Raw genomic sequence first — 26,226 nt, forward strand, 5'->3', positions numbered from 1 at the left:
GTCAGTGCGTCTCATCTTAAAGGTGAATGATACTTTTATATTTAACCTCCTTAATAAATCCAATGTGATTTTAAAGTTAAAATAATACTTGTTTCCCCCAAATCACTGAGTAAAGCTGATGTTCCAGGAAGAGGAGCTGTGTTAATTTAATAGCTGCACATATGCTTAGCTGAGTCCAGGACCTAAGCATGTTAATGTGGCGGCCCTGGACTGAATGCTGGTAAGTCACTTCAGAAAAGACAGCGGTATAGTGTAGAAAAGGATATGGACTTTGAAGTCTAGGTTTGTTCAGGGTCAGGCTCCTCTCTACACTCTGTGGTTTTCGGACATTCCTTCTTACCTTAATCTCTGCACCTATAAATCATGGAAAATATAACCCATCTGGTGGGATTATCATGGGAATAAAATGAACTAATATGTGACAAGCAGGTAACATGACACTTGAAATAGAGTAAATGTTCAGTGCGTGCATGCAAGCTCTTATTACTATGTACAGGTCTCTCTCCTCATCCAGACACATAATCTACAGAACATGAGCAATGATCATCAGCATTCTTCATAAAATGGGGTACTTAAAAAAGGAAAATGATATAAAAACTAAATCAACCAAAGTCCAATTTTGATTATCATTATTTAACTCTATTTTATTTTACTACTATTAATGTTGTGAGCACTAAATTAACCTACAATATACAGTTTGCCAGTAATTCATATAAATAGAAGGGACTTTGAATGTCATATATTTTTCTCTTAACCACTTGACATTTCCCCTCTTTTTAACCATAACATTCCTTCCTTATACAAATGATGTACAGAGGAAAATATTTTAAGATATTTCCCTCACACATTCCCACACTAATGTTGAATAAGAGGAACTCAGCTTTATATCAAGCTCTGATTGTGAGCTGAGTCACTAAGGTTCAGTGTACCTCAGGTTCATCATTAGTTAAATGGGAGAAAAATTCCCTACCTACCCTCAGGACTTGTCTGAGATTAAATGGGCTAATATGCAGAATAAAGTGGCTTGTAAGTATAAAAATAATATATGTTTTAAGTAGAGATAATACTTCACAGGATTTCTGGGAAGAACAAAAAAAGATATTTTTGTAACGCACTTATATATAGTGTTTGGTGCATAGTAAGTGCTCAATAAAATGGTGGCTATTATTACCAACTTCAGTCTTCAGAAGGAAAAAAAAACCCTGAGTCATTAAAAAGTTTAGAGGTTTTGCTTGACATCATTTTGCCCTTTGCTGTTGATTCCAGGCTGAGATTATAGGTTTTCTAATGTCCTTTCCAGTGTCCTGTCCATACCACATGGTCTGCAAATGTCTGAATTCAAGTTAATACAAGTGCTGAAGGTTCTTTCAGCTTTTCACTTTTGTCAGGCAGAATGAAAATTTAGCCATTCTATAGGCACAGTAAAACAGCACTGTGTTATACAAGAAGTGGATAGGATGAGCACCACAGAATGACATTTAAAGTATTTACTCTTAAATATTTGGTTTAATAGCCCTGTGGCAAGTTACTGCTTTGACACACTACTCTGGCCTCATTCACTATTTTAAGGCACAGGGGAATTATTCATTAGTCTAGTTTTACTGTATGATTCTATCTAGTTTTTAGAAGTACTTTAATTTCTTGACATTTAAAAAAATTCCATACAACCATTTCATTAAATTGTATAACAAGAAGTGGTCTTGTCTAGATGAGAGGGGGGAAAAAACACATCTCAGAAAAAAATAACTCTATTAGCCAACTACTACCATACTGGAAGTAACTTTTTATAAGACTAGGTAATTACATTAAGATTTTCCACGTCAACATCCATGATGGTTTTATATTGTAAAGTTTAAATATGATTCTTTCAATCAAAATTCATGGTTTACTCTTTTTTTAGATAATGAGACATTCAAATGTCTGAGAAAGCAAGTAGAATACTTGAAAGATTAAACTTTTTCTAATTTTTAAGTTTATTATTTATTTTTGAAAGAGAGACAGAGAGAGGGAGTGAGAGAGAGGCAGAGAGAGAGGAAGAGAGAGAATCCCAGGCAGGTTCCACACTCTCAGTGTGAAGCCTGATGTGGGGCTCCAACTCATGAACTGTGAGATCACGAGATCATGACCCAAGACAAGACCAAGAGCTTAAACGAATGAACAACCCAGGCGCCCCAAGATTAAACTTCTTATGATAAGTAAAATCAATCTTTTTCCTTAGCTTTTTTTTTTTTTTCTAAAAACTCCTTTTCTTTATAACACAGCCCATAGAGTGAGGGTGAGGAAAAACTGTTTATTCAGTTACAAGACAAAAAAGCCAAAGCTAGCCTTAATGTAAGTAATTGAGAATGTTTTAGGTTTTTGTTTGTTTTTGTTTTTTATCACAAATATTGTCAGGATTTGCTACTTGCATATGCTAGTTTTCAAAGATATCACTAGAAAGTGAATGTGATAATGATGACTAGCATATGAAAGAGAATAAAAGATGAAAGAAAGAAAGAAAGAAAGAAAGAAGAAACAGCATGATGCTATAACTTTCAAAAAAGGCTAGTTTTTAACATTGTTACTTAGTCCTTTTTTGTACCTAAATATCCTATAAAATATATCTCCTTTATATAATTCACCCAGGAAATACATTTTTATTCCATGTTCTGTTGTTTCATTTGCCTGTTTTGCCACATGAATTCAAAGAGCACTAAAGAATGTGTTGTTGGTTTTTTTAATCTGAAGGTTGGTTATGGATTCAAGTCTGGGAGCAGAGGGTAAACCTACCAGCCGTACCTGGGAAAAGTAAGGGCCATGAGAGAGCCTTCAGAGAGACCATTTGAGAGCTACTGCATTAGGAGAAAGGAAATTTTTCAGTTAAGGCAAAATGAAAGACATGGAAAAATACAAGGATCACTGCGTAAGTTATGATGTAGGATTGCACAGATCAGAAAAGGCAAGACCATGAAACAAGTCAAGGGAAGTACAGAAGCTTCTGACCTGGAGAGCAGAGCAGAAGTATGGGAGGGCTGCTGACCATGGTGTGACCGCAGTGTGAATGTGGTACCTGGAAGGGGATCTTGTTGAGACGGGGCGGGGCGAGGAAGAACCCCTCGTCTGGGACACACTGACACTGGTGGAACCACCTAAGCACAAGACGTACTATTCTCGACCCTTGTCTAGCAGGAAACCAGGTGCATTTTCCTTCTACTTTTCTGCACACTGCAGAGAAGGGAGGCGTTTCCCCCTGTAAACTCTCTCACCATGACAATCAAGTGCCTCCACATCCCAGGGTCAGCAGGCCAGGAGTCTCACCTTTGAAGGGAAACAAAGTAAGTTCTGGGTCCACAATAAGATCCTGAAATCACTGTTAGGCAGGTTACCGCACACAACGGCCAACCCAGGCCAGCCTGCCTTTGGAAGGAAGCAAGAAAGTCTACAAAAGTCAGTGTGCTACAGTCACTCCTATCTGGCAAAAACACTAGTCAGGTCCTTCCGCTATAGGTCTTCCAACTGATACCAACCTGGAGTAAAGCAGAAATTACTGAGAGGTGCAGAGCCAACCTGTGCCAACTATATGCCTTTCCTAAAGACTATGGCCAGAGCCCAAATTAATCAATAGTAAGAAATGTGTTTCTGTAAGGAAACCAAAGCCTGGTGCATTCATGCTGAGTCAGTTGGTATTATTTTCTGAAAGCCTCATCTTCACTGGGTTAGTATTTCAAGTGCTACTGGATGGGACAAGTGGCCCCATTCATTCAAGTCAACTTGACAAGTAGACAGTAGGCTTTAATCCCAAATCAAGTGTTACTTAGCTGTCTTGGTTTTTACATTGTTCAGCATGAATGTTGCAGCTCTGATGCTCTGTATCTTCATGTGTGCAAACCATGACATTTAAACTCAACCAAATTATTTATTAGTTTTTAAGTTTCTATGCCCATTATACGGCCTTTTTAGGAGTGACTGATATTAGCTAAAACAGCTACGTGGGCACAGGTGCTTAAAATGATAGTATTTAATAATAACTCTACAAGTCTTCTCCATCCTTAAAGTCTCCACTGTAATAAGAATTAGTAATGAAGTCAATTTTAGTCGCTTATGTATGTCTTTTCTTCCTTTTTCTGGAAGTGTCTCCACAATGTCTATAAAAATAACGCTCTTGAAAATTACATTAAAAAGACACCAAACACCAAGAAAAAGTAAGTTTTGTTTAAAAATTAGAACAGTGCACAAATCTAAAGTGAATCTTGAGTAAATGTGAAAAGTATTCATTAAAATAACTTTTCAAGAATACCTAAATATATGAATATGTAATTTTATTTATAAAACCATTTTTTTCAAAATACTATACTTCAGGAGTACTTCAGCAGCATTGATCCTTGCATAGGAGTTTTCATTTTATAAATCTTTATGCATATCTACTTATGGCTGCATACTGACACCAGTTTAAATGAAGCTAACTCTACTTCTAGGTGATAATCCTACAACAATCCTGCCACGTGCAACAAAAGGCCTCTTTAAAGGTGTTTTTAGCATGCTCTGTATGAGCATGGTGTGAAGCAGCCAGTAACAATGGAATAAATTTCAGTGCACTATACAACAGATTACAGTGGAGCCACATACTGGTGGGTCTATATGCTCTGACATGGAGACAGGCAAAATACTCTTCTGTAAAAATGAAATCAAACAGCAGAACAATCTATGAAATGCCAGTTAAAGCAAAACAAGGTACAAACTATAAACCCAAATGCATGTCTTCCACAGCTACTAAGCTATGGAATACTGAAAAAGATCTGGAAAGATGTCCAGCAAACTGCCAACTCTGAGGAATGAGGTAATAAAATGCACCTTCACTGTTTTACTTTCATGTGGTTTGAAATATTTGCAAAGAAAAGACATTTATGTATCATTTACATATGTTTTAAAATTACAAAGGAACATATTAAAATGAAAATAAACACAAAATTTCACATTATCTTCTATGAAAGATTATTAGCCTCGTTTAAAAATTATCTCCTATGATTACTTAACATTACAACAAATGATTGTGAATCAAGAAAGTTCTGTGATTAGCTATAATAGCATTGATAAGACTTACTACAGAGTACTAGATATTATTATTTAAATTTACAACAGGGTTAATATCATGTCAATAGCTAAGTTTTCATATGTTTATACTCACCATTCTATCAGTCAATAACACCCTAAGGTTTATTTGATTAATAAAGGGATTTATTTTACTTATATCTTATGTGTGTATGAGAGTGTATTTTAGTTTTCTATTATATCCAACACATAATAGTCATTTAACACACATGATTTTTGAAAAACAGAGTAACAAATGTAAAAACTACATACACATCAAGACAAAGTTACATAGCAAATGTTTTAAAAAACAAGTTGGATTCTTTTGTCTCAGTGATCTCACCCATTTTTGGAAGGAGAGGGAGAGAGGGGAGAAAGGGACTGGTCCTATACCTGATACTGACGCTGAGGATATAGACATTACAACACACTGATGCCTTCACCCTAGGGGGGGTCAGAGAGTATTCATCTAGTGACTTTTTTCTCTTAGATAAAAATAAATCCAAGTGAAAATAAAAGCAGATTAATATATTACAGCATCACAGAATCTCTGACATCATCATGCCATGTTTTCTACCCAAAGCTTGAATCCTCTTTCTCTCCTGCACTCCCAGAAAGTGATTACTCACCTCTACCTCCTAAAATTGCCCTGGTAATTTTCAGGAAACTGAGATCATTCCAGAGTTCTTTCTGGGACCAATCCAAAAATCTGCCACTTTCAGATCCTCACTGGGCTGTCTGAGCTAACATAAAATAAGTCTAATCTCTCTTCTACATGACAGTCCACAGGGGCAACCATCAGCTTCATAACTGGTTTAGTTATTTTTCTTAAGCCCCTGAGGGACCAGAAAAATTACATTTCCACATCTCAGCCCAACTGTCTTCTCTGCAAGAACTTTCTTAAATGAATAGTCTGTTTTCTTAGAAATGGTTCCTATTCAAGGAAGAATATCATTATTTCCTCACTATTTTTCTCTAAAACATAGTAAAATCGAAGCTCTTCATAGTTTGGTAAATCCGGAAGGCAATTAACCAGAATATGAGTTTCTCTTATTTACTTTTTGATATTGTATTATTATCTCTAATATACTGCCTTTTAGACATAAACATGACTTTTTTTTTTTTTAATTTCAGAAAGAGAGAGATCATGAGAGAGGGAAAGAGGAGTAGAGGCAAAGGGAGAGAATAAGAGAGTGAAAGAGAGAGACTTAAGCAGGACCAGCAAAGAGCCTGACGCAAGGCTGGATCCCACAACCCTGAGGTCATGACTTGAGCCAAAATCAAGAGTCACATGCTAAACCAACTGAGCCACCATGTGCTCCTCAAATATGACATAATTAATACATTATTAATAAATATGATTTATGTTTCCAGAAATAGCAATGGTATTACTAGCCACAAATTTTGTCCTGGATTAATTTGTGTGGTATCTTATCAAACTGGATGCAAGCAAAAGTATACCTCTCATAAGATCACCAAACCTCTTTTACTCTCATATTACACCAACTGCATGAACTGGTCACCTTGTTTGACATCAGCTGGAAACATGAGTATTGGATGATACAATTATTTTGCAGCTCTGTGAAATGACCATCAAAGGGCCATGAGTATTGATTTGGGGGTGACAAATCTTAACAAGTGGATGGATTCACAAAAATGGAATCCATGAATAATGAGGATCAATTCTAATACAGAAAATAATCACGTATTTTTTTTAAGAGCAAGTCAATTCCTCTTCCCTATTTTTATACAATCTTACAGTGTAGAATTGTACGGTGGTCACCCTTACCTGTGGTTTTGTTTTGTGCAATTTCAGTTATCCCTGGTCAACTGCAGTTGAGAAGCAGACAGTCCTTCTTCTGACATTTCATCAGAAGGTCAATAGTAGCATAACACTACATCACAGTGCCTACATCATTCATTTCACTTTATCTCATCATGTGGGCATTTTATCATCTTACATCATCCCAAGAAAGGTGAGTGCAATACAATTAGATGTTTTGAGAGAGACCACATTCACGTACCTTTTATTATAATATATTGCCATAATCATTCTATTATTAGTTATTACTGTTAACTTCCTACGGTGCTTAATTAATAAATTGGTGCTTAATTAATAAATTGCACTTTATTGTAAGTATGTGGATACAAGAAAAGAAAAACGTAGCATATGTAGGGTTCAGTGTGATCTGCGGTTTTAGGCATCCACTGGGGTCTTGGAACATATCCCTATATCCCCTGTAGACACAGGGGGGCTACTGTACAATGTTCTCATATCCTTGCAAAGACTACTGATGGAAGGTGTTTGTGCAGGGAAAAGAGGGGGAATAGGGGAAACTTGGGACCATGGACATCGAGGATGGCACTATATGACTGAATTGCCTTCAAGGACAAGTACCTCCTCTTCTTCTTGTTGGCCAAAGGGCAAGATAGAACTGCACATCGTTCAGCTCTGAATAGTCCTCAGGCTTCACAAAGAGTCCACATGGGGCAGGCAGCTCCCCCCAAGGGCCTCAGACTTTCCCACTTTCTGAACTAAGCTAGCTCAAGCCACTTTAGAGGAAAGGAGTGTCCATTCTTGAGACTTTGTTCCTTCTTTTGTTTAGCCTGCAAATTCTTTCTTCATTTCAGGGAAGAGAAAGACTTTTTTTTTTTTTTTTTTTTTTTTTTTTTTTTTTTTTAAGCTGCTTCTTTTACTGCCACTATCCACTGATAATGTTCTGGGGGCTTTACAGAGACTGACACCTCAGACACTGTAGACCATTGTAACTCAGCTTAGTCACCGAAGCCGAGCACAGCTGAAGAAAGTACTCAATTAGCAACTCCAGCTTCAAAGGCTATATTATTCTCTCCTCAATACACATGTGTAACTCCCATTAGCATTAATGGGAGCTGTGGGAGCCCACTGCTCAGAGAATATACCTCCAAGTCTGTTTGCTTGATGAGCATGCAATTAAACCTTATGGCCAAATTTTTCAAAGAGGGCATATTAAGTACACCAAGTATTCATGCAAAATCAAGTGTGCTCACTTTGGGAAAGTAAGCTATCATTTCTATTTAAACATGAAGAAAGAGCTGTCCAAATTAGGCCTACTGTCATTTCATTTATCCTCTTAGATGTAGACAATGGCCTTTCATTGTGCTTTAGGAAAACAGTCACCCCTCTATTATATAAAAGTTTACTTATTTGTGGGGTGCCTGGGTGGCTCAGTCGGTTGAGCGTCTGACTTCAGCTCAGGTCATGATCTCACAGTCTGTGAGTTAGAGGCTCATGTCAGGCTCTGTGCTGACAGCTCAGAGCCTGGAGCCTGCTTTGGATTCTGTGTCTCCCTCTCTCTCTGACCCTTCCCCCGTTCATGCTCTGTATCTCTCTCTCTGTCAAAAATAAATAAACATTAAAAAAATTTTTTTTTAAAAAGTTTACTTTTTTGTTTTCATAAGTATCACTTAACAAACTGGCCTCAGAGATAATAAGACCGAGATGATTTTATAAATTGTTTTAAGTTTATTATTTATTTCGAGAGACAGAGTGGGGAAGGGCAGACAGGGAGGGAGAGAGAGAATCCCAAGTAGAGTCTGCACTGTTGGCACGGAGCCAGATGTGGGGTTTGAACTCATGAACCCTGAGATCATGACCTGAGCCGAAATCAAGAGTCAGATGCTTAACCAACTGAGCCACCTGGGCACCTCAAGACCAAGGTGGTTTTAAGTGAATTTCCTACACACAAAATCCAGCATGCTATCTACATATATTCAGTGCCTTTTTGGGTCTTCTGCTTAACAGCTTTATTATAACTCAAAGTTAGGAAAACACTAATTTGGCATTTAAAACAAAATCAATTAGGAAAATGCTTGCCTCAAATAATAAATGTGTTCTTATAGGAAAATGAAGATTTTCATTCCTTTACCTCATTCCAAAGAGAATTGCTCAAAATTTTCAACATGGAATCAATGCAAATTATAGGTTCAATAAAACATCGATATATTTTAGTTAATCTGTGCTGCATCCATAGTCTTGATCATACCTCCATGGAGAAAATAATTTTGACTGATTTAGTACCATTTGAATCATTCATTTTCTGCTGTTCACACACTTTCCCCCAAAATTTATAAAGAGGGTTATAAATAAGAATCTTAATATTTTATAAAGGAGAGTTAAGCAACATCAAAGGTATAAAAGTGAATTTCTAATCTAGTATTGACATATACTATTATCATGAAAAGTCATATTCAGACTTTCTAATTATTTGAGAAATTAAAGTTATTTTAGGTACTGGACCATAATTACAAATCAAACAAATTTCCATGGGCCAATGAATTGTCAAAAAAACAAGTGTTCCCACTAAGCTTACAAGACTGCTGAAATGTTAGGGAACTTTTCATATTTACTGGCAGATGAGTTAGGTAAAAATCCCACTTTTAAAATTTCATCAAATAGGTCGTCTTCATAACAGTATTTTGTATTTAAAATCAACACTTCGCTGTATAAGTTTGATAGCAATCATCTTTTCGTGGAATTTTAAAGGCAATGTGTTAAAGAACAGAGCATCTCAGAATTGAACATATCAATGCCTTTGTTCAGATCCTATGGACGACTGAATAAAGAGTCATAAACATAGAAGTGACACTCAACCACAATCTATGTTTAACAGAAATATTGGTGATGGCAAATGTGAAAAGGAATTCACCATTTCTCATCAAAAAAGGTTGTGGATTGTTCCTATCAGATCTAACCTGACTCAAATGGAGATACCCTATTTTCAGTTTATCGCAAACACAGAACTATCTTTCAAGGGAGAGGTAAGACTGTTAGAGTTAACAGAGATAAGACTGTTATTACAGAGGGTGTAGGCAAGTTCCTTCTTAGTTGTTTTGTTGTTGTTATTTGTTTGTTTGGTTTGTTTCCTCTGAATTACTGATTAAACATGCTAACAATTTAGGTGCACTAAGTCTTCCTGGAGTGATTATGTCCTCTGCATTGCTGAGACTACCTTCGCCAGCTAATCTGAAACTGACCCAGAGCTTCAGCTGGCACATACACAGCCATTTTCTTATTTAGAAATAATCTAGTTGGCAATGGTTTAATTGGGGACTATCAGTGTATAAAATGACATTTATTCAAACAAGCTCAGAAGCACAACCATCCTCTACTCTCTGTAGCTTTTGTCCAAAATATTCATTTTTAAAAATGCTTTTCTTTTCAACCTGGTCCCTCTTCATAAAGGAAATAGATATATTTCCATATGAGAATTCATGACATTTAGGTGACTCCTGGGATGTAAAGTAAATGGATGGCAAGTGATTATAATTATCTAAAATATTTGTGGAAAGAAGGAAGAGAGAGAAGAAAGAAGGGAAAAGGAAGTAGAGAAGGGAATTGTCTGCCATGTGCCTCTGATAAGGGTTCAACTACAGAGTACCCTATTATAATCTGAGAGCAGTTGAGAGTTTTATAGTTCTCAGGAGAACCAACTACAGTATCATTTTGGAGAAATGGATGTGCAGAAAACCTGATAGATGGAAGTTATTATTAGAAATAAATAGGCTACAGCCAACCTCAGATATGTCACTTAAGCAATTTGTAAAGTTTACTCAACATGTTGTCTCAACAAATATTTGAGTGCACACTCTGTGGCACCCACTGTATGGTGCTGGGGATACAAGCATGGATAAGTCAAACACAACCTCTCCCTCATGAGATAAGCAATACCGATTTCATTCCTATTTAAAAATAAAGGACTAAAAACATCCACGTTGCTTGAATTAGAACCACTGATAGTCATTGAAGCACCAAAATAACAATAAGCTCTGAATGAATAAACTCCATAAAAATAAACATTTTTATATGTGTCTATGTGCAGGCACAAAAAGTTAAATTCAGTTTCTGCTCTTCAACTTCAAACTCTTTTGCAAATTTGCCATTAAAAGGCACATCTGATTGGGTAATTTCAGCACAGAACATACTCAATAGGAAGTAACCAGAGAACTAAGGATGTACCTTCTTTGAGTCTTGCTGATTTTTTTTTTAAATACTAACTTTGAAACTGGTAGGTTGTCCCACTTAAAGACCTTGATTTTAAATTGCCATTTCTTTTTACACCCAATTAAATTGTCAGTGTAATGAAGAATTGTCCAACTGAGTTGAACTGTGAGGATCTTCTCACTGCTGCTTTCTGCAGTCTTAATTTGCAGATGCTTTGGCCTAAAATAAGAATTTAAAGTCACCTCCTCAACAATAAGACACATAAAGCTTCTACCAACTGCTGTTCAAGACAGATAATGAAAGAACGCTTACTTCACAAAATGGCCCTCAGTGGGGTACAGCAAAGAGAGTATTTTCCTATACTAGTAAGATACTTGCACTCTGAAAAAGAGATTACCATGCCCCCTATTCTCTAATAAAGATTGAATAAAGACTGTAAGTACAAAGGGCTTGGTGTTTTCCAATTACCTCAGCAATCTAGTAACTGATAATATTCTAAAAGAATAAACAAACTGAATCTGGGCTATTCATTTTCATGAAAACATATTGTTTACAAAGTCATGATTCTTTGAACAATTTTCTTGTTAGCTTACCAGATTGATAGTAAGGGATCTTGGTAAGTTCCATCAACCAGAGGTTTTAAAGAGAAAATCAACTCAGTTCCCACAATTCACATGACTAACACTGACCTTCTAACTTCCTATGGCTGCCTCAGACCCAGATTTAGGAAGCACCTTTGTAATCAGCCTTTGGGATCCCTAAGTCTTCCTTAAAGTGAACACTTTTTAATGCATTGTTAATGCATTTTCATTGCATCCATCTCTTACATTCTTTTTTTTTTTTTCATCTCTTACATTCTTACATCTGTCTCTTACATTCCACAACATCCCACCCTTTCATGTTGTCACCACTCTCTTTCTACACTTGTTAAGGAGAAACTCAAGGATGATGACTAAATGTCCCTAAACAACCAACCCAGTGCACTCTTAATACCATTAAGATATTTTTCACACGTTCTGATTCCTGTAATAGAGACCCAAAAAATCAATCCTTAACACTCAACCATGATACTTTATACTCAACTGTACTCTTTGTAATACAGCATCACAGAAGAACATGAAGTAGTCAATAGAGAAAAGGATTTGGAGTCAGAACACCTAAATAGACTCCATTTAGTATCTATGATATTTTGGTCAGGCAACTTCTGAACTTTGGTCCCTGTGAACTTGGACCTTTCCTTACTAGCCAGTCAAGTATTTAGCAGCCTTGTCTTTCAGGGTTAAGGATCTTTCTAGATCTAACAGAGGGAATGCTTACATACTAAAATTCATACATCCCCAAGCTGACCTCCATGCTTGGTGATTAGTAATTCTGCAGGAATCTTCTCTTTTTTTTCCTTCTTTTTTCTTATTTATCTATTTATTTATACAATAATAAAAAAGACCTTTTTTAATCCCTGAATATCTTTTAAATATTCATTTCATAGAAGAACACTTTAAGGAAACAGCCCCAACCACTCCTGCCCTTCTCATTATCTCTTCTTTTACAGAGAAAAAAATATGTATTCTCACAGAGAATAAGCTTAGAAATTCAGTTGCTAAACATTAGTAATTAATGACACCAAACATTAGAACTAGATTATATTCAAATTATGAATATGCAGTGTCTTGCAGAAAAGACTATTTTGCCTCAGTGATGGTCATGGTGGTGATATTCAGATGGAAGATGCAATAGAAAAACCAGCTTTTTAGAATGAAGGAATAAAAGCATTACCAGATTAAGTTCAGTTAATCCCTGTGTAAAGTGTAGAGTGTACCTGTTACCAGAGAGAGCAGTCTGTATTCACTGCATGAGTACTATTGTATGTTAAAAAGAAGAGGAAAGAAACAAAGCTAAGATATTCTTCATAAACTTAAAAATTCAGGATTATAAACACTAGGCAAATCCTCTTAATTCTGTGCCAGTCAATGGAGGGAGAGTCAGGAAAGACATTAGCTCTTCTACATTAGACTCACATCCATGCATTGATGTGGACAACAATTTTCCCTTAGTTTTATCTCAGTGGCAGAGCCAGATTTTGTAAAATCTGAAGTTTATAAAATATTAGATATCAGACCTACTTTATAAAAATGAAAGCAAAGATATTACTTTCACAAATTTTAGAAAAAAAAACACACAATCAACTGAACATACTACTGGGCCCTCCCAAGCAAGCAAGGGCCTTGACACTGAAGCTTCCTTAGCTCCAGAGTAAATCTGTCTCTACCTCAACTCCACGCCAGATCACTTCCCCTCCACCACTCTCAATAGATTTTCTGGCACCCGAAAACAGCAATGGTTTGGTGGGGTTCTCTGACTAAGGATTTATCACTGAAGGAGACAAGAAGAATGGTCCCTGAGCTTGATCAATGCTGTTTACATGTAGTTAGCAAGGCTTGCTTAAAACATACCACATCGACATTTTTTGTTTCTTTTTAAATTATCAGAGCCATATTTTAAACATGTTGATAGGAAATTAAGATAAGACTAGCCCAAACCCCAGTCCTTCTGGCTAGCATTAAGCATCCTCCTTGGCTCTTTATAGCGGGTTTGTGGTAAATTATTGTGAAAAATAATTTAAGTCAAAGTGGACTCTTTCTCCTTGGGGATGATTTATCTGTTTGTAAGCTGAGATGAGGGAATTCCATTTGCTGTTGAGCCAGTGAGGCTAACTTTATTAATGCATCCTTGCTGCAAAGATTCATGGGACCCCCCCTCCCCCTCCTTGCCCAGTAAGTCAGCTGTAGCACTCCTTGTCAGTTTACAACAGGCTGGGCAATACCTTGGAAATTCAGAGCTGTCATCATAAGATATAACGACATGCATAAAACCAGAATGTAAATGGAAGATCCTTTAGGGTACGGGGCTCTGACCCAACTTAGGCCTTACGAAGCAAAATATCTATGAATGTAAGAATGTTCCTGTTTTTGAGTATATGCTAATGGCTTTTCCTCTAAGGTAAAAACATCTAACCTCCCATTTTTGTTAATAAATAAATATTTTATTATGAAAATCAATTTTGTTTAATGAAGTCTTCTGAGGGAGAAGATGTTTTAAGATATTTTATTAAAATCATTTCATATTTAGGTCTGCCTTGTCATCTCCACCTAGAGCAAAAAGGAGTCATAAAAAATGGTAAGTGTAGCCATAAAAATTTCTTTCACTATTAGTTGGGAAAGAAACAAATGGGAATATTACTTTGAAGGTAATGACTTACGTTTTTTTATTGCACCATATTTCCTCAAAACCCAAGCAAAGTATATCCCAAATCATACTACGAATAAAATATAATTTTCTCTCAGAACATTTTTCCTTTTCAGAAAAAAAAAGATGAGTTTAATTTTTCTGTCAGCTGAAGCTTCATGTGTCAAACACATCTTATATTTCAACAAACCTTACTGTCATATTGATGGAATACTCAAGGAGACATTAGTTCTTACACAAGTACTAGCTTAGAAAGGTGTAAGCGGAATTCTAATGAACACACTTCTAAAAATATACTTCATTATCCTCAACCACAGTATTATATGTATAATTGCCTTTCATTTTTAACCAAAATTATGGTTTCTTGTCAGAGATTGTAGCTTCCTTGAAGGCAGGTGGTGGTAAAGTTTGTTCCATCTTTTTATTCCCAACCCTTAACAGAATCCTTATGGAATAAGGGAGAACCATATTATCAAATGAATACATTCATGAAATAATATAAATTGCATCTTGTGCACTGTGTGCTTATCCTAAATGTGGAAACAGCATATTCAGTTACCAGTAATTTTTGAGGTGTTTTTTTAATAAAACCTTAAATGAAGTAGTTCTGAAATAAAAAAAAAAAAAAATTAGCAACTTCTTTGTTAAACTTGTCATTTGTTCACTAAGTCAACAAATATTTATTGAAAACTTGCAACATGTCAAGCATGGTGCTGCGTGCTCAATCTTAAACCAGACAAAGCCCTGACCTCTTGAAACCTCCAGTCTAAGCATGGAGATAACTGTTCTAAGGATAAAAGAAAAGCTTCATCTCTTTTTCTCTTAAATACACTCCCCAATCACTTACAACAGGATGACGTTCAAATTTCAACTACTCTGTGGGGCCAAAGAGGTCGAATGGTGGCTCATACATCTGAACAACAGGATTATTATTTAGTGGACAAGGCAGCCTGACTTAACAACTATAAAATTATTCATTTTTATAGGCTTAGAAAGATAGTTCTGCCAGCATCAGAAAATTCTACTTCACATGTATGGCAATGATCTTTAATCAAAATAATTTAAAATTAACTATTGGTAATTATAATAATAGTACTGGTAGTAATAATATTGGTGAGGATAATGATATTCACATTTACTGAGTGCCTGGCACTTTGCTAGAAAGCTTTATGTGGATCATCTCCTGTATTCCCTCTTTCTAGTTTAGGTACTAGATTTTCTTACTATCTCCACTTGACAGATAAAGAAGCTGAAGCTCAAAGAAGTTGAGAAATCTGCACATAGCCACAGAGCAAATTGTGGAGTCAGAATTTGAATGCAGATCTGTCTGCTGGAAGAACCTGAACTCATAACCACACCTGCCATCACCTGCTACACCAAAGGTGGTAGCACAGATCATGTAGAGTACAAAAACAAAAACCAACCAAACAAAACCTTTTTCACTACCTCTTTAAAATTTTTTTTTAACGTTTATTTATTTTTGAGACAGAGAGAGACAGAGCATGAACGGGGGAGGGTCAGAGAGAGAGGGAGACACAGAATCTGAAACAGGCTCCAGGCTCCGAGCAGTCAGCACAGAGCCCGACGCAGGGCTCGAACTCACAGACCGCGAGATCGTGACCTGAGCCGAAGTCGGACACTTAACCAACTGAGCCACCCAGGCGCCCCTTCACTACCTCTTTAAATATTGACATGATGTATGAAATATTCTTGCTTCTTCTAAAATATATAACTAATGATGCTGCATTTTCACAGACATTAAAGACAAAAAACAATTATAGGTTTTCATCTGTTCTGTGACCTATGGCAGTCCAGATGTCACAGAACCAAGGTCATATATTAAGTATCACCCTACTCGGACATAGGCAATCCAAAAATTGACTATGAGTTACCAGCGTACAAGCGTTCCAAACACCATGGGAATATGTATTAATACAACATTAGGCACATATGTAAGAGGGGGGAAAAAAAGAAGCCAAAAATTCTTGGTATTTCATATTAAAGGGCACTGCACCAGTACATAATCTTCAGTCATTCCAAATAACTTGGTAACACAATACATAGTTTCAGGCTTTCCTATCATCTTATTTTCATGTACAAAGTCGATTTTTAGTCATTTGCACAAAACAATGTTTTATAAGCCAGAGTAAACTTCTTTGCCAGGATTGTTGATCTTCCCTTTCCATCACAGTAGCCATGCATTCATTTAATGAACATTTACTAAATTATTATGTGCCAGGCACTGCCCTAGATGCTAAGGATTCAGCAGTGGACAAGAGGTCTGAACCAAACAGTTCGACTTCAAAGGGATAATTAAGGGAGAAGAAAGGGAATGACCATTTTTCAGCAACTTTTATATTTGAATCACTGTGCCACATGCTTTACACATGTATGCCATTAATTTCTAAAAACAATGCTAAAAACATAGGATTATTCTCCGCTCTAAAGATGAGGAGATTTCTTTATAGATTTTGGATACTAGAACTCACCAAACTCCACACCCGAAAAACAAATAATCCACTGAAGAAATGGGCAGAAAACATGAATAGACACTTCTCTAAAGAAGACATCCACATGGCCAACAGGCACATGAAAAGATGTTCAACGTTGCTCCTCATCAGGGAAATATAAATCAAAACCACACTCAGATACCACCTCACGCCAGTCAAAGTGGCTAAAATGAACAAATCAGGAGACTATAGATGCTGGTGAGTAGGTGGAGAAACAGGAACCATCTTGCACTGTTCGTGGGAATGCAAACTGGTGCAGCCACTCTGGAAAACAGTGTGGAGGTTCCTCAAAAAATTAAAAATAGATCTACCCTATGACCCAGCAATAGCACTGCTAGGAATTTACCCAAGGGATACAGGAGTACTGATGCATAGGGGCACTTGTACCCCAATGTTTATAGCAGCACTGTCAACAATAGCCAAATTATGGAAAGAGCCTAAATGTCCATCAACTGATGAATGGATAAAGAAATTGTGGTTTATATACACAATGGAATACTATGTGGCAATGAGAAAGAATGAAATATGGCCTTTTGTAACAACGTGGATGGAACTGGAAAGTGTTATGCTAAGTGAAATAAGTCATACAGAGAAAGACAGATACCATATGGTTTCACTCTTATGTGGATCCTGAGAAACTTAGCAGAAGACGATGGGGGAGGGAAAGGGAAAAAAAAAGGTTAGAGCGGGAGGGGGCCAAAACATAAGAGACTCTTAAAAACTGAGAACAAACTGAGGGTTGATGGGGGGTGGGAGGGAGAGGAGGATGGGCGATGGGTTTTGAGAAGGGCCCCTGTTGGGATGAGCACTGGGTGTTGTATGGAAACCAATCTGACAATAAATTTCATATTAAAATAAAATAAAATAAAATAAAATAAAATAAAATAAAATAAAATAAAATAAAATATGAGGAGATTCAAGTTTAGACTTGGTAATGTATCTAAACCCTTAGAATCAGAAACAGACTCAATATAAACCCATGTCTACCTGGCTACAAAGAACATGCCCATTCCATAGCAGAGGGTTCCCTCGGTTTCAACAATCTCTTTTTGAAATTACCCTTCTGTCTGCACTGATTTTCTGGTTCTCAAATTCACCCTCTATCCTATAATGGCCATTGGAGTAATGATCACTTTCTTCCTTTATGTGTAAAGTGAGATTAATTCCTGTCCAAATGGTGCATCATATGTGTTTACCTAACCATATCTAGTCATCCTTCTTTATATGTATACATTCATGCCACAAATATTTGTTGGGGGCCCAGTAAATGCTAGGAATATTTCTAGGCCAGAGAAAAATGTAATGGAGCTTATACACAAAAGGGGGAGGTACATAAAATAAGTTTCAAGAAATTGAGTATAATTTCACATGGTAGAAAGTGCTATGAAGCAAATTAAACAGGTTATGCATACACTATATATAAACACTGACCATACAACACACACACATGTATATATGTACACAAATATACCTCCCCAACAGAATTTCTGGTTAAACTATACAATGTCTAACTACTTATAATTAATAACTAATTTTATTAAAATCCATAAATTTTTATGACACAATATTTTTCTATCATATTTGATTTTTCTGGTTGCTGATAAATGACAGATCTGTGGATACCCATGGAATTAAATGAACACACACACACAAAGTGTGCATGCCACTGAAAACTGTTCATATTGATTTTCTAGTCTCACGCATGATAAACAGCTTCATTTTTTAAACAGTACTTTTGGTGTTATACTTTAAAAATATGTAGGATCTCTTCTGAGAAAACACTCACTGATACCAAATTTTTAATCTGAACACACATATCATCAAGCATGAGAAAAAATTTAATGGGGCACATTTATGATCTATATCTGTTAGAAAAAAAACATTTTTTTCATTCTGTGAAAATAAGTAATGCAAGGGTGAAGTTTAACAATCAAAGATAAACCTTAAAGATACAAAAAAATAAGGCATGGAAAGTTTTGATATGTAAGTTAAAACACAGTTTCATTACAGTTTCATTTAGAAAGATCACAGATAAGGTAGTTTTTAAGTTGTCCTGTTATTTAGTAAAACACATTAAGGGGGCGCCTGGGTGGCTCAGTTGGTTAAGCATCCAGCTTCGGCTCAGGTCATGATCTCATGGCTGGTGAGTTTGAGCCCCACATCAGGCTCTGTGCCAACAGCTCAGAGCCTGGAGCTGGCTTCGAATTCTGTGTCTCCCTCTCTCTCTGCACCTCCCCCACTTGCGCTCTTTTTCTATCTCTCTCTCAAAGATAAATAAACATTAAAAAAATTTAAAAAATAAAATAAAACATACTAAGAATATTAGGATGTATGTCACCATACCTGTGTGGCATTAATTCACAAGTTACTGTTTTTTAATAAAAGAGGTTACATGCTTTTTTAAGGAGATATGTATTTAGGATTTTGATAATTAAACCCGAGATGGAACAGTTGGTATATGTATGACCTAAATCCCAATAAATTATGCATGTACAACTTTTAAAACTACATCTTATTTAGTAGCTTAAAATCAAACTAATTTGAAAGCCAGGAAACTGATATTTTTTAATTGTTCAAATGATATCAGTGAAAGACAACCAAATATCCAGTTTTAAAGTATAAACATCAATTATGCATAAAGGACTATGAATTGTATTACTTTAAGTATTTTAGCAAACCTCTTTCCAAATTTCTACTCATAGAGACAGATTATGCTAATTTAGTCACATGATTTCTCACTTGTATAGTTTGCTCTCTTTAGCCAATGAAGTATGTCCCAAGCTCATTTTCTTCTACTATTACTCTTTTTTACTTCTACTCTACTCTCACCTACTATTGTTTATACCCACCTGTGATGGTTGATTTCATATGTCAACTAGAATGGGCCATTAGATGCCCAGATATTTGGCCAACGCTTATTACTGTAAGGATGTTTGGATGAGATTAACATTTAAATCAATAGTCCCAGTTAAGCAGATTGCCTATCCTATTGTGAGTGGATATCCTGCAATCAGTTGAAGGTCTGAATAGAATAAAAAGGATGACCCTCCTCCCAGTAAGAGAATTCCTCCTGCTTAATTGCCTTCCAAAAGGGACATTAGCTTATTCCTGTCTTCAGACTCATCCTGAAACCTTGGCTTTTCCTGAGTCCCCAGCCTGCTGACCTTTAGACTATCATCAGCTGTCCTGGGTCTTCAGCTTATCGACTCACCCTGCAGATCTTGGGAGTCTTAAGCCTTCTTAAAAACATGAGCCAACTTCTTATAATAAATCTCTTTATATTCCATTTCTCTGGAGAACCCTAATATACCACTCCTATCCACTGTCCAAATATTTAATAATTTCTTATCTATGCAACTATGTTCATGAAGCTTTTCTGTATTCCTCATACTTTCTCACACTAGTTCTGCCTGATAAAATCCTATATTCTTTAAGCCTCAATTCAGAAGTCTCTTCCCTCCCATGATGCACCATCAATGTAGGACTTTTCCACCCTTTTGACACCATGGCACATTAGTACTGTTGTCATTTATGTCATGTTTATCTGTGGCTGATCAGCTGAAAGAACATTGTTCTTCCAGGAAAATATCTTTTATAACTACATCAAAAGTAAATAACCCAAGGGCTACAGTACATAGTCACATCATAATAGAGCAGGGCTTAGTTTTGACTGGGTAAAACCCAAAGAAAATCTTAGCTGTATGACCAAGAAAGAAAAAAAAAATCATTCCAAACTCTCTAGACCTTGGTTTCTTACATCAAAAATAAGAGATAAGGCTAGGTAAACACTAAATTCCCTTCCAGCTGGACATTTCCATAGTGCCATTAACAGCCAATCAATAGTAAGTACTCACATGACTTAATATTCGTTTAAAAATAGTTAAAAATAATATGAAGGCAAAAGAAAAAAAATTGTTCTCACTTAACACTAAAATCTCACTTGAGATTTACAAGTGCACTCATTCTCTCTGAGTCCTTTAAGACAATCCCAGGGTGGAAAAACTAGTGATAACAATCCAAAGAAAGCGGCATGCATCACCAACACAATAATCCTTAAAAGACTGACCACAAGGAAGCAGGAAAATGCCTCAGCTCACAAATGCACTTTTTCCCAAATATTGTTTTTTTTTTAAACAAATTTTTTTTTTAACGTTTATTTTTGAGACAGAGAGAGACAGAGCATGAACGGGGGAGGGGCAGAAAGAGAGGGAGACGCAGAATCGGAAGCAGGCTCCAGGCTCTGAGCCATCAACCCAGAGCCCGACGCGGGGCTCGAACTCACGGACCGCGAGATCGTGACCTGAGCTGAAGTCGGACGCCCAACCGACTGAGCCACCCAGGCGCCCCAAATATTATTTGTTTTAATGTCTCTCCTTACAACGGTCCCAAGGACCTGTGTGCATGGGCTTCTGCCTTGGTGAACACTAACACGTAAAGAACAGCTATTTATAAGTTCTTGGGACCACAAGTCCAAAAGTCAGAAGTTTCTGTGTACTTACGTGGCTTTGCCCACCACCTCCTCTTTTCCGCAAGGGAGTACACAGGAAGGCTTTATCATGTTGTTATCAATTTATTCCAACTACTCAACTATTTTATAAGCCTTTTCAAATAATCTTCACTCAGTACCATAATTGTCAGCAAGTTTGTTCTGTGTTGGCCACCCTTCCTTTTGTTTCTGTCTTTCATAAAAATCCTTTTGTGTGACAGTCAAGCAGCTGTGCTTTGTTCTTTAATGTTCCTAGCCTGGATCCCCAGCCGAGACCACTTTATAACATAAACAGCAAAGTACCATTTTCACAGCGGGGACAACTGTGTTCATCTTCAAAAAGAGGCATTAATAAAATGAGACTGTAATGAACATGCTAATTCTGATCACAGGGTACTGCACAATGGTGGAGAGAGGCGACTGCTTTCTCCCCGAAAGATTGTAAAAGTTGTTGTTGTTTTTTTAACAACTGCCATAACGGCTTACATTTTTTTGAAACCGACATATTATGCAAACATTTCTCTCCATTTCCCAATGAAATGCCTTCTCTGTCTCATGCAACTGCTCACTGTGTGTTTTACTATCTCAGTAACAGTCACCTTCAGGAAGCATATTTTTTCCATCTTGCAAGAACTGGATTATGAAACAGGCATGTCACTGAATCGAGAAAGCTAAAGAAAAGAGATCTGAGTGATCCTAGTCCAATGTCTTTGGCTTCTCTGTGCATGTGAAGATAAAAAAAAATAATAACAATAATAAAAATGAAGATGAAGGAGGAGAAGGAGGAGGAGGAGGAGAGGGGGTAGAAGAGGAGGAAGGAGAATAAAATGAACAGGAAAGTAGGGAAGTTAACACATTTGTTCAAGATGCCACAGCTATGTTGGGACAAAACTATAGTTGGAACTCAAATTACCTGTGATTACAAAGTGAGAACTTTGTATTTTGTCTCATGTCTTGATGGTGGCCATTCATAAAATACGATGCATTTGCGTGGAGTAAACATTAAGTATTGCTTCATAAAATATATCTGCAAAACTAGGTAATTAGATTGTGTAATATTTGCTTAACTAACTTTATAAAAATTTAATGTTTATTTTTGAGAGGGAGAGAGAGAGAGAGAGAGAGAGAGAGAGAGAGTGCAAGTAGGGGAGGGGCAGGGAAAGAGGGAGACACAGAATCCGAAGCAGGCTCCAGGTTCTGAGCTATCAGGACAGAGCCTGATGCGGGGCGCAAACTCAGGAACTGTGAGATCATGACCTGAGTTGAAGTTGGATACTTAATCTACTGAGCCACCCAGGTGCCCCTTAACTAAATTTTTCAGACAGCAATTTTACTTTATTTGTGTTGTATGAAAAAGTCTCCTTTAAGTAGGTAAGAGCAACAGTATTATATATTAGACACTGTTTTGTTGTGGTAGTGCTAGTGGTATTTTGGGGGGCAGTGCTATTTGGGAATGGACAAGTCTCCAAAAACAATCCACTAAACTTAAAAGAATAATGTATTACATGCTGTTTTGGATGCCAATAATATGTGTATTTTCTGATTACTGCTTAAAAAATATCTAAATTCTAGAAACATGACACTTAGACAGTTACATGCAAAATTGGTAATATCTCACTTTCTCTGCCCTGGTGCTGGTAACATGTATCTGAGATAACATTTTCAATTCCATTTATCATTATATGAATTTATACTACAAGACTTCCCCCTAATAATCTTTGGCCAGTAAGAAATTACGACCAGTGAACCAAAGATTCAGAAAGAACTAAATCCATCTGGATAATGATCCTCTTCTTAAAATACCCTCTCTGGTCCTACTCGTGCCCTTGAAAGCCTAATTTGTAAACTAAAGTCCTTCAAATTCTATAATTAGGTAAGTCTCAGCCCTTAATAACCCCTCAGTGGTATCTGAAGCCTTCAGTTAAAGTTCTGCTTAGGAGGGAAAACATGTGTATGACAGATATGCTCAGTGTCCTAAAGTACTACAGAAAGAGGGAATTGGTATTTGCCTGTGTCTCCACATGCAGGGCAGCCAAAAAAAAAAACAAAAAACAAAAATTAAAATATGACCTAGAGGCCATAAGTACTGCATCCAACTCCATATTCTCCTACAACTTCTTCTATGAACTACAGTGCACAGTGTATAAATGGTAATTGCCTAAATATCTCATTCTAGGGCATGTTCAGCCTGAGCTTATAGTTATCATTCCTTATGAAAACAGTTTTTCAGAGCTAGGGCAATTTGAACAGAGCTACAGAGGGAAACTTTCCCCTGAAATACTCCCCTTAATGCACACGGGTGGTCAGAGTATTGTTTCAATGTCTTCTGCATTAGCCACACAGTTCAGATGTTTAAATCCCCAATTAATTAGGTTCTCTAGTAGCCTGTGTAAAATAAATTAGTGATCTCCATCCAGTCCACTTAGACAAAACCCATCATGACAGTTGGCACATTTTTGGCATTGTCAGCAAAGTAGGGAAACAGTAAATGACCCATGTGGATGAAATGGGCGTCTGATGAGAGCCACTGACTGAAAGTGTACAGCAGGCTGATCCAACTGCAGAGCAGAGAACTTGAGTATCTACCAAGGTGATTTCCAAAACCAAGTGAACTTAAAATGGGCACAAAGCTCATCAATGGTAGTAGGAAACTCTTCACATTCATTTCAACTAACTGTTCACCTTGCCCATATTCTATGAATGTGATTATGCTACTGGAATATTTTTTCCAGACTATCATTAATGGAATTATGATTAGTTATTTAGAAATTTTAAACAAAGAGGTAGCCCTCGGAGACAAAGATAATTCCCAGCTCCATTTATTTCATCCCACAGGGATATAGGAAAAGTTTTCTATTTTAAGTTATGTTTAGACTAGTTTTCCATTATCCAAAATACCTTTGAGTTTTTCTCATGAAACATTTCCAAAACTGCTAAACATAGCCTTTAAAAAAAAAAGGTTTAACTATCTTTACTAGAATCATAAATTTTCAGACAAATGCACTTACATATGACAGATATTCACACAGAAGTTAAGATCATATTAAAATGTTCAAGTGTATTTGTTTTATGTGAGAGCTAGTTGAATAAAAGTAGATGAGTAGATCAGCTGCGAGGCAGGAAAATACAAATTCATGTGAAAATCTAAGTACAGTGGTATTTTACTCCAAGTTTTGTTAATCTCTTCATCACATGCATGAAGATTAAGTCAAGCCAAATGACTGTCATTGCTTCCTTTTAAGGAGTGAATTCAAGGAAATAGGAAGGGTTTGTGATAAATTTTACTTTACCACCTTTGTAATACACTTTCTGCATAACAGCATTAGTTCTAAACTAGGTGAAGAAATGAAGATTAAAATGTAAAAAGAAAATCAACAAATTAGTCTGAGTTTGCTTCATATATGAACACCTGAAGAACTTATTCTACGATGTTCACACCTACTATCTAAGTTTATATGAACACATATACGGATATTCACATATGTATATATATTTTGTAGTAAATGTTACAAACAGTTTCTAAGATTCCTTCCAGTTCTAAAATCTGACTTCCAACTCCCATGTGTTCTTTTTTCCCCCCTTAGATCTTATTCTTGCCTGAGAGATTTTAGTCTTTCCATTACCTTTTCAAATATTTAAAATGCATTTCTTTCCAAACTCATTCATATGGTTCATTATCTGCACTTCATCAGATCATAATTTCTACTCTCATTGATTGCGCTTACTGTCCTTCATGAATTAGAACTGGCTTTCATGCTTTAGAACTGGTAGTTATGAGCCCATCTGAGAATGAATGACCTTGTCTAGGGTTGTATATCCTGAGTTGTGGGAGCATCTCTGTGGGGTGAGTACCTACAGGGCTGCCTGTTTCACACTGTGTGAGTCACTGTATCTGACCAGTTTTGATGTTTGATTCTAAGTTCTGAGGATGGCACCATAGAAGTAGTGCTAGAATTCTCACCTTTATGCAGAGAGCTGATCTAGCTCTTCTTACTTTCACTTTATTTTACGTAGGCCTGTGTGCTGCAGAGCTAACACACCAGCCATAAAGCATATGGTCCTTTTGGTTATTATCTTGGCTTATGAGATTATAAATTGTCTATTCTCTGGAGATTCTCTCTTTGTCTATAGCACCTGGAAACTTCTTTCTTGTTTGCAAGCCTAATCATGCATTTAGTTTTATTTTCAGATATATTTTATCAACATCTAGATGTATTTATAGGAGGATGAGAATGCTGTATGTAAACGTAGCTTGTCATAATGGACAGAAATGTAGCCCAAATCTGACTTAAGTTTTTTTAAGCAGCGTTCTGTTATGCTCATTTAAAAGATCTATATCAAGTTGGTCAGTATTTCTCCTGAGACTTAGTAACATATTTACATTATTTAAACATTTTTGGGGGAGCCTGGGTGGCTCAGTCAGTTGAGCATCTGACTTTTGATCTCAGCTTAGGTCATGAACTCATGGTTCGTGAGTTCAAGACCCGCATCAGGCTCTGTGCTGACAAGGTGGAGTCTGGTTGGGATTCTGTCTCTCCTTCTCCCTGCCCCTCCAACTCCTCCTCTCAAAATAAATAAACTTCATCTTTCATCTTAAGAAAGTCTGTTCTCATAAGTAGTGGAATTAAGCAAAGTGAGGTTCAAAATAAACAAAGAAATAAAATTGTGTATGAGAAAAAAAGAGATAAAGGCACAGGAGTACTAGTTTGGAGAGGTCAACTACCAGTAAGCTAATTCAGATGATATTCTTATCTCTACAAAAAAATTATTGACTTAGAGACATACAACAGCCTATTATTAATCACTAGCCTTTATTCTCTAGTACTGCCATTCTAAGGAAAGTCTAGAAAGTAGTTACACTTTTAGTACTGGAAATTTGGGAAGTCATTTCATACTTTGGTCAAACTGCATAAGCCACATAGCTGAAAACACATATG

General features: G+C 36.5%; 1 protein-coding gene across 1 annotated transcript in view; it reads right to left on the bottom strand.

The window, feature by feature from the left end:
• The window catches only part of PTPRD (protein tyrosine phosphatase receptor type D), a 520,100-nt gene that overhangs the window by 284,313 nt on the left and 209,561 nt on the right, over nt 1–26,226 (bottom strand). The gene's annotated exons all lie outside the window — the stretch shown is intronic.

The sequence above is a fragment of the Panthera uncia genome, chromosome D4, assembly GCF_023721935.1.
Source record: "Panthera uncia isolate 11264 chromosome D4, Puncia_PCG_1.0, whole genome shotgun sequence".
Classification (NCBI taxonomy): Eukaryota; Metazoa; Chordata; class Mammalia; order Carnivora; family Felidae; genus Panthera; species Panthera uncia.